Source organism: Scyliorhinus canicula, chromosome 6 (assembly GCF_902713615.1).
Source record: "Scyliorhinus canicula chromosome 6, sScyCan1.1, whole genome shotgun sequence".
In the NCBI taxonomy this organism is placed as follows: domain Eukaryota; kingdom Metazoa; phylum Chordata; class Chondrichthyes; order Carcharhiniformes; family Scyliorhinidae; genus Scyliorhinus; species Scyliorhinus canicula.
The window spans coordinates 221598993-221609274 of NC_052151.1; positions in this window are offsets into that span (position 1 = coordinate 221598993).

The following is a 10282-nucleotide window of genomic DNA, read 5'->3' on the forward strand; positions in this document are numbered from 1 at the left end:
CACCTATGATTTGGCAAGGATCCAGAACATGTACATATATGGAATTATTCTTCGAGGTCGGGAGGTTATTTTTGACATAATCATTAGCCAAGTCCCCATCAATATTAATACAAAGGTTTTGTATCCCATGGCCATCTGGCTTATCTCATTCCAAGCCCCTTCCTTTTACATTTCAATGTTTATTTGTTCCAACTGGTCAAACGAGCTTAATTACGTTATCTCTGCAATAAAGTAACGGTTCCCTTCATCCATTCTTTGACTTTTTGACCTCTCTGCTTTCACAGATGCGGGTCGAACATTAATTAGTACCAATGCCACACTCCCTATATTCCATCCCATAACCTTCTGACATCTTTGCTTTCACAGATGCCGGTCAGAACATAATTAGTACCAATGCCACACTCCCTATATTCCATCCCATAACTTCTGACATCTTTGCTTTCACAGATGCCGGTCAGACACACTCCCTTTATTTCATCCCTTGACCTGTTGACATCTCTTTCACAGAGCTTTTCAGAACTGTTTATATTAACCCTATCAGCGAAGTTCCAAATGAATCCACTTACATTCCCCCCTTTGATCATTCCTTGATCACATAACACTCGGATACTTTAGATGGAAATAGCGCGCGGAGGTACTCCTCCTCTACTAGGCTCCGGCAGGATGCCACTTCCTCATATAGTCAGGGTAGGTGGAACCGTGTTTCTTTTTCGTCTAGGGCGGATCTCTGAAGCATCTGTGGTAATGCAGTGGCACCCAAACGGTTTGCATAGGCATTTCACACCAGTAGCTATGATACAGAGCACAAACAGATGGTAACGAAGATAATGAGCCCATGGAATAGGTAAGTGGCCCATGAATTGGACCACATCCAGCCCCACCAGTCAGCCTGACCGGCGAGTCGCAAGCGCTGTACTCCATCTCTGATATGGGTTACCAGACGCGTGATATTCTCTGAACTGTCTGGAATATAACCCATGCAGCCGTCTGTTCGATCGAGAAAGGAACAGATATCAAGGAATGCCTCCATGGGCATGGGTCGGGACCTCTGTACATACACAGCAGAGGAACACCCACTTTCTTAGCATAGACATAGGACATAAACAGAAATGAATTCGCCGTTACATGGTGCGTTGCCCGCTTTCCTGGAAGGCGAGTAGGGTGAGTAGTCCTTGATGGTAAATTTGTACCCTGTCCTTATCATGCACCGGTGGTTCCACCTGCATGTGGGCGATCGTACATTAGAACCATGTACGTAATCAGGAATCGGCGCTTCTGGTCGTCGGGAGGACCGGTGGTTGGGCAGGTTCTGACATCTTGCTTTCACAGATGCCGGTCAACACACTCCCTTAATTTCATCCCTTGACCTGTTGACATCTCTTTCACAGAGCTTTTCAGAACTGTATATTAACCCTATCAGCGAAGTTCCAAATGAAATCCACTTCTACAGCTGGGTCCTGTGATATCAGGTTGAACTGGCCCGGTCAGCTCCCTCTGCGCAGTGTGCTCGGTGGCTGGGTCCTGTGATATCGGGTTGAACTGGCCGGTCAGCTCCCTTTGTGCAGTGTGTCTCGGTGGCTGGGTCCTGTGATATCAGATTGAACTGGCCCGTCAGCTCCCTCCGTGCAGTGTGCCAGGTGGCTGGGTCCTGTGATATCAGGTTGAACTGGCCCGGTCAGCTCCCTCCGTGCAGTTTGCCAGGTGGCTGGGTCCTGTGATATCAGATTGAACTGGCCCGGTCAGCTCCCTCCGTACAGTGTGCCAGGTGGCTGGGTCCTGTGATATCAGGTTGAACTGGCCCGGTCAGCTCCCTCCGTGCAGTGTGCCAGGTGGCTGGGTCCTGTGATATCAGGTTGAACTGGCCCGGTCAGCTCCCTCCTCCAGTGTGCCAGGTGGCTGGGTCCTGTGATATCAGGTTGAACTGGCCGGTCAGCTCCCTCCGTGCAGTGTGCTCGGTGGCTGGGTCCTGTGATATCAGGTTGAACTGGCCTGGTCAGCTCCCTCCTGCAGTGTGCCAGGTGGCTGGGTCCTGTGATATCAGGTTGAAAAGCCCGTCAGCTCCCTCCGTGCATGTGCCAGGTGGTTGGATCCTGTGATATCAGGTTGAACTGGCGCTGTCAGCTCCCTCCGTGCAGTGTGCTCGGTGGCTGGTTCCTGTGATATCAGGTTGAACTGGCCCGGTCAGCTCCCTCCGTGCAGTGTGCGAGGTGGCTGGGTCCTGTGATATCAGGTTGAACTGGCCCGGTCAGCTCTCTCCGTGCAGTGTGCTCAGTGGCTGGGTCCTGTGATATCAGGTTGAACTGGCCCGTCAGCTCCCTCCGTGCAGTGTGCCAGGTGGCTGGGTCCTGTGATATCAGGTTGAACTGGCCCGGTCAGCTCCCTCCGTGCAGTGTGTCAGGTGGCTGGGTCCTGTGATATCAGGTTGAACTGGCCCGGTCAGCTCCCTCCGTGCAGTGTGCTCGGTGGCTGGGTCCTGTGATATCAGGTTGAACTAGCCCGTCAGCTCCCTCCGTGCAGTGTGCTCGGTGGCTGGGTCCTGTGATATCAGGTTGAACTGGCCCGGTCAGCTCCCTCTGCGCAGTGTGCCAGGTGGCTGGGTCCTGTGATATCAGGTTGAACTGGCCCGGTCAGCTCCCTCCGTGCAGTGTGCCAGTGGCTGGGTCCTGTGATATCAGGTTGAACTGCCCGGTCAGCTCCCTCCGTGCAGTGTGCCAGGTGGCTGGGTCCTGTGATATCAGGTTGAACTGGCCCGGTCAGCTCCCTCTGTGCAGTGTGCCAGGTGGCTGGGTCCTGTGATATCAGGTTGAACTGGCCCGGTCAGCTCCCTCCGTGCAGTGTGCCAGGTGGCTGGGTCCTGTGATATCAGGTTGAACTGGCCCGGTCAGCTCCCTCCGTGCAGTGTGCCAGGTGGCTGGGTCCTGTAATATCAGGTTGAACTGGCCCGGTCAGCTCCCTCCGTGCAGTGTGCCAGGTGGCTGGGTCCTGTGATATCAGGTTGAACTGGCCTGGTCAGCTCCCTCCGTGCAGTGTGCCAGGTGGCTGGTCCTGTGATATCAGGTTGAAAAGGCCCGGTCAGCTCCCTCCGTGCAGTGTGCCAGGTGGTTGGATCCTGTGATATCAGGTTGAACTGGCGCTGTCAGCTCCCTCCGTGCAGTGTGCTCGGTGGCTGGTTCCTGTGATATCAGGTTGAACTGGCCCGGTCAGCTCCCTCCGTGCAGTGTGCGAGGTGGCTGGTCCTGTGATATCAGTTGAACTGGCCGGTCAGCTCTCTCCGTGCAGGTGCTCAGTGGCTGGGTCCTGTGATATCAGGTTGAACTGGCCCGGTCAGCTCCCTCCGTGCAGTGTGCCAGGTGGCTGGGTCCTGTGATATCAGGTTGAACTGGCCCGTCAGCTCCCTCCGTGCAGTGTGCCAGGTGGCTGGGTCCTGTGATATCAGTTGAACTGGCCCGGTCAGCTCCCTCCGTGCAGTGTGTCAGGTGGCTGGGTCCTGTGATATCAGGTTGAACTGGCCCTCAGCTCCCTCCGTGCAGTGTGCTCGGTGGCTGGGTCCTGTGATATCAGGTTGAACTAGCCCAGTCAGCTCCCTCCGTGCAGTGTGCCAGGTGGCTGGGTCCTGTGATATCAGGTTGAACTGGCCCGGTCAGCTCCCTCCGTGCAGTGTGCCAGGTGGCTGGGTCCTGTGATATCAGGTTGAACTGGCCCGGTCAGCTCCCTCCGTGCAGTGTGCTCAGTGTGCTGGGTCCTGTGATATCAGGTTGAACTGGCCCGGTCAGCTCCCTCCGTGCAGTGTGCCAGGTGGCTGGGTCCTGTGATATCAGGTTGAACTGGCCCGGTCAGCTCCCTCCGTGCAGTGTGCCAGGTGGCTGGGTCCTGTGATATCAGTTGAACTGGCCCGGTCAGCTCCCTCCGTGCAGTGTGCCAGGTGGCTGGGTCCTGTGATATCAGGTTGAACTGGCCCGGTCAGCTCCTCCGTGCAGTGTGCTCGTGGCTGGGTCCTGTGATATCAGGTTGAACTGGCCCGGTCAGCTCCCTCCGTGCAGTGTGCGAGGTGGCTGGGTCCTGTGATATCAGGTTGAACTGGCCCGGTCAGCTCCCTCCGTGCAGTGCCAGGTGGCTGTGTCCTGTGATATCAGGTTGAACTGGCCCGGTCAGCTCCCTCCGGCAGTGTGCCAGGTGGCTGGGTCCTGTGATATCAGGTTGAACTGGCCCGGTCAGCTCCCTCCGTGCAGTGTGCCAGGTTGCTGGGTCCTGTGATATCAGGTTGAACTGGCCCGGTCAGCTCCCTCCGTGCAGTGTGCGAGGTGGCTGTGTGAATTGCGCCTTCACGTATCTGATCGTCAGTCCAAAGTAAACACTCGAACACGTCAGTAACGAATATTCGTTTATTTCGGCCGGGCAAATCTCTAAGCAGTCGGGTAACCACCTTCGAGAAGTGCCAAAATCCCAGAATAAGGACGGTATCTTTATACATCTTACAGCTTAGGGGTGGACCCCTTAAATTCCTAGATACACCTATGATTTGGCAAGAATCCAGAACATGTACAATATGGAATTATTCTTCGAGGTCGGGAGGTTATTTTTGACATAATCATTAGCACAAGTCACCATCAATAAATACAAAGGTTTTTGTATCCCATGGCCATCTGGCTTATCTCATTCCAAGCCCCTTCCTTTTACATTTCAATGTTTATTTGTTCCAACTGGTCAAACGAGCTTAATTACGTTATCTCTGCAATAAAGTAACGGTTCCCATTCATTCCATTCTTTGACTTTTTGACCTCTCTGCTTTCACAGATGCGGGTCAGAACATTAATTAGTACCAATGCCACACTCCCTATATTCCATCCCATAACCTTCTGACATCTTTGCTTTCACAGATGCCGGTCAGAACATTAATTAGTACCAATGCCACACTCCCTATATTCCATCCCATAACCTTCTGACATCTTTGCTTTCACAGATGCCGGTCAGACACACTCCCTTTATTTCATCCCTTGACCTGTTGACATCTCTTTCACAGAGCTTTTCAGAACTGTTATATTAACCCTATCAGCGAAGTTCCAAATGAAATCCACTTCTACATTCCCCCCTTTGATCATTCCTTGATCACATAACACTCAGGATACTTTAGATGGAAATGAGAGCGAGGCGGAGGTACTCCTCCTCTACTAGGCTCCGGCAGGATGCCACTTCCTCATATAGGTCAGGGGTAGGTGGAACCAGTGTTTCTTTTTCGTCTAGGGCGGATCTCTGAAGCATCTGTGGTAATGCAGTGGCACCCAACGGTTGCATAGGCATTTCACACCAGTAGCTATGATACAGAGCAACAAACAGATGGTAACGAAGATAATGAGCCCATGGAATAGGTAAGTGGCCCATGAATTGGACCACATCCAGCCCCACCAGTCAGCCTGACCGGCGAGTCGCAAGCGCTGTACTCCATCTCTGATATGGGTTACCAGACGCGTGATATTCTCTGAACTGTCTGGAATATAACCCATGCAGCCGTCTGTTCGATCGAGAAAGGAACAGATATCAAGGGAATGCCTCCATGGGCATGGGTCGGGACCTCTGTACATACACAGCAAGAGGAGACACCCACTTTCTTAGCATAGACATAGGACATAAACAGAAATGAATTCGCCGTTACATGGTGCGTTGCCCCTTCCTTCTGGAAGGCGAGTAGGGGTGAGTAGTCCTTGATGGTAAAATTTGTACCCTGTCCTTATCAATGCACCGGTGGTTCCACCTGCATGTGCGGCGATCGTACATTAGAACCATGTACGTAATCAGGAATCGGCGCTTCTGGTCGTCGGGAGGACCGGTGGTTGGGCAGGTTCTGACATCTTTGCTTTCACAGATGCCGGTCAGACACACTCCCTTAATTTCATCCCTTGACCTGTTGACATCTCTTTCACAGAGCTTTTCAGAACTGTTATATTAACCCTATCAGCGAAGTTCCAAATGAAATCCACTTCTACAGCTGGGTCCTGTGATCAGGTTGAACTGGCCCGGTCAGCTCCCTCTGCGCAGTGTGCTCGGTGGCTGGTCCTGTGATATCGGTTGAACTGGCCCGTCAGCTCCCTTTGTGCAGTGTGCTCGGTGGCTGGGTCCTGTGATATCAGATTGAACTGGCCCGGTCAGCTCCCTCCGTGCAGTGTGCCAGGTGGCTGGGTCCTGTGATATCAGGTTGAACTGGCCCGTCAGCTCCCTCCGTGCAGTTTGCCAGGTGGCTGGGTCCTGTGATATCAGATTGAACTGGCCCGGTCAGCTCCCTCCGTACAGTGTGCCAGGTGGCTGGGTCCTGTGATATCAGTTGAACTGGCCCGGTCAGCTCCCTCCGTGCAGTGTGCCAGGTGGCTGGGTCCTGTGATATCAGGTTGAACTGGCCCGGTCAGCTCCCTCCGTGCAGTGTGCCAGGTGGCTGGGTCCTGTGATATCAGGTTGAACTGGCCCGGTCAGCTCCCTCCGTGCAGTGTGCTCGGTGGCTGGGTCCTGTGATATCAGGTTGAACTGGCCTGGTCAGCTCCCTCCGTGCAGTGTGCCAGGTGGCTGGGTCCTGTGATATCAGGTTGAAAAGGCCCGGTCAGCTCCCTCCGTGCAGTGTGCCAGGTGGTTGGATCCTGTGATATCAGGTTGAACTGGCGCTGTCAGCTCCCTCCGTGCAGTGTGCTCGGTGGCTGGTTCCTGTGATATCAGGTTGAACTGGCCCGGTCATCTCCCTCCGTGCAGTGTGCGAGGTGGCTGCTGGGTCCTGTGATATCAGGTTGAACTGGCCGGTCAGCTCTCTCCGTGCAGTGTGCTCAGTGGCTGGGTCCTGTGATATCAGGTTGAACTGGCCCGGTCAGCTCCCTCCGTGCAGTGTGCCAGGTGGCTGGGTCCTGTGATATCAGTTGAACTGGCCCGGTCAGCTCCCTCCGTGCAGTGTGTCAGGTGGCTGGGTCCTGTGATATCAGGTTGAACTGGCCCGGTCAGCTCCCTCCGTGCAGTGTGCTCGTGGCTGGGTCCTGTGATATCAGGTTGAACTAGCCCAGTCAGCTCCCTCCGTGCAGTGTGCTCGGTGGCTGGGTCCTGTGATATCAGGTTGAACTGGCCCGGTCAGCTCCCTCTGCGCATGTGCCAGGTGGCTGGGTCCTGTGATATCAGTTGAACTGGCCCGGTCAGCTCCCTCCGTGCAGTGTGCCAGGTGGCTGGGTCCTGTGATATCAGGTTGAACTTGCCCGGTCAGCTCCCTCCGTGCAGTGTGCCAGGTGCTGGGTCCTGTGATATCAGGTTGAACTGGCCCGGTCAGCTCCCTCTGTGCAGTGTGCCAGGTGGCTGGGTCCTGTGATATCAGGTTGAACTGGCCCGGTCAGCTCCCTCCGTGCAGTGTGCCAGGTGGCTGGTCCTGTGATATCAGGTTGAACTGGCCCGGTCAGCTCCCTCCGTGCAGTGTGCCAGGTGGCTGGGTCCTGTAATATCAGGTTGAACTGGCCCGGTCAGCTCCCTCCGTGCAGTGTGCCAGGTGGCTGGGTCCTGTGATATCAGGTTGAACTGGCCTGGTCAGCTCCCTCCGTGCAGTGTGCCAGGTGGCTGGGTCCTGTGATATCAGGTTGAAAAGGCCCGGTCAGCTCCCTCCGTGCAGTGTGCCAGGTGGTTGGATCCTGTGATATCAGGTTGAACTGGCGCTGTCAGCTCCCTCCGTGCAGTGTGCTCGGTGGCTGGTTCCTGTGATATCAGGTTGAACTGGCCCGGTCAGCTCCCTCCGTGCAGTGTGCGAGGTGGCTGGGTCCTGTGATATCAGGTTGAACTGGCCCGGTCAGCTCTCCTCCGTGCAGTGTGCTCAGTGGCTGGGTCCTGTGATATCAGTTGAACTGGCCCGGTCAGCTCCCTCCGTGCAGTGTGCCAGGTGGCTGGGTCCTGTGATATCAGGTTGAACTGGCCCGGTCAGCTCCCTCCGTGCAGTGTGCCAGGTGGCTGGGTCCTGTGATATCAGGTTGAACTGGCCCGGTCAGCTCCCTCCGTGCAGTGTGTCAGTGGCTGGGTCCTGTGATATCAGGTTGAACTGGCCCGGTCAGCTCCCTCCGTGCAGTGTGCTCGGTGGCTGGGTCCTGTGATATCAGGTTGAACTAGCCCAGTCAGCTCCCTCCGTGCAGTGTGCTCGTGGCTGGGTCCTGTGATATCAGGTTGAACTGGCCCGGTCAGCTCCCTCTGCGCAGTGTGCCAGGTGGCTGGGTCCTGTGATATCAGGTTGAACTGGCCCGGTCAGCTCCCTCCGTGCAGTGTGCCAGGTGGCTGGGTCCTGTGATATCAGGTTGAACTGCCCGGTCAGCTCCCTCCGTGCAGTGTGCTCGGTGGCTGGGTCCTGTGATATCAGGTTGAACTGGCCCGGTCAGCTCCCTCCGTGCAGTGTGCCAGGTGGCTGGGTCCTGTTATCAGGTTGAACTGGCTCGTCAGCTCCCTCCGTGCAGTGTGCGAGGTGGCTGGGTGCTGTGATATCAGTTGATGGACTTGGCTGTCATCTCCATTTTGGTTCCCTTCTGTGGAAACCTCGGCAGGAGACAGGTTTAAAACTCTCTTTCTCTATGAGCTCTCAGCCTGGTGATTTGAATGTTCCCCAGCCAGCTGGGCTAGTAACTTGTGACTGAATATCTCCAGCCAGGGCTGTGAAAGTGTAAATCTCTGTTTGAAAGGCCTGTGATTTAAATGCTTCCAGCTAGCCTGTGTAAGTAATTTATGAGGGAGCTAAGGGCAAGGAGACTTTCTATTCTGATTAAGAACTGTGAAGCCAATGCTGCAAATTCTCTCTCAGATGTTGGGTGTTCCTGAGAGCTCAGGATAAAGTCCTTTTCCCGGCAGACAGTTTAATCTGTGGGAGGTTCCAGTCCAGCATCACCTGCTGGCAGAGCGGCTGTTTAAAAATCCACTTCAAACCCTCATATTGATCAGTGCAGATTGAACTTGGTGATGCTGAATGTCCATATGCTGGATGCCAGTGAGAATTGCACAGACCTTGGTGAGGCTGATGGTCCATCTGCTCGATGCCAGTGAGAATTGCACAGGCCTTGGTGAGGCTGATGGTCCATCTGCTGGATGCCAGTGAGAATTGCACAGGCCTTGGTGAGGCTGATGCTCCATCTGCTCGATGCCAGTGAGAATTGCACAGGCCTTGGTGAGGCTGATGGTCCATCTGCTGGATGCCAGTGAGAATTGCACAGACCTTGGTGAGGCTGATGGTCCATCTGCTGGATGCCAGTGAGAATTGCACAGACCTTGGTGAGGCTGATGGCTCCATCTGCTCGATGCCAGTGAGAATTGCACAGGCCTTGGTGAGGCTGATGGTCCATCTGCTGGATGCCAGTGAGAATTGCACAGACCTTGGTGAGGCTGATGCTCCATCTGCTGATGCCAGTGAGAATTGCACAGACCTTGGTGAGGCTGATGCTCCATCTGCTGGATGCCAGTGAGAATTGCACAGACCTTGGTGGGGCTGATGGTCCGTCTGCTGGATGCCAGTGAGAATTGCACAGACCTGAGGGGAATCATCTGTGAAAGTTCAGGGGCTGGATTGTCCGCCCTGCCGTGCCACATTCTGCCTCGACCCGCCGGCATGATTCTCTGTTGCCAGCCGGTCAATGGTCCCATTGTGGGGCAGCCCCACACCGTCGGGAAACCCTCGGGCTGCCGGAGCATCCCGCCGGTGGAGAATCCAGATCAGCTCAGTGGAAGAGAAGATGATTCAAGAGAATTCGGCAGCCGACACGACCGAATTGGAGACAAACATTAGAGGGTCGAAGCCAAGCGATGGTTGAACGCCTCACATTCTGAAGAGATCACCGCCTACAAAGTCCTCAATAGCAAAGATCCTCAATATCTCACACCCAGTTTAATCCTCATTATTTTGATGCTTCCCCTTCCCCACTGTGTCTGTCTTGGGGTGGAGGATGGGACAGAGTTTGGGGAATAGTTAGATTGATAGTCCTGTTCTATTATTATTACTCCATGTTTATCTTTTCTCTTATTATAATAAACAGTTTTTCATGTTTTACTTACAAATCTGGTATCTGTGATTCATTGGAACAGTCAACAGTCAAAGATCTCGGTGATGCACAATCAATGAGCATGAAAGGTGGATAAAGTCCGAACGATTGGCTTTAATACACAAGAAGTGGACCCGGCAGCAGACATACAGAAGACTGGCAGACTGCCGGGGCACACGGACTCTTATACCCCGCCTCATAGGCGGAGCTACCTACCTCTCAGCCAATCGGCTGAGAGGCACATGACATACCTGGGCCAATGG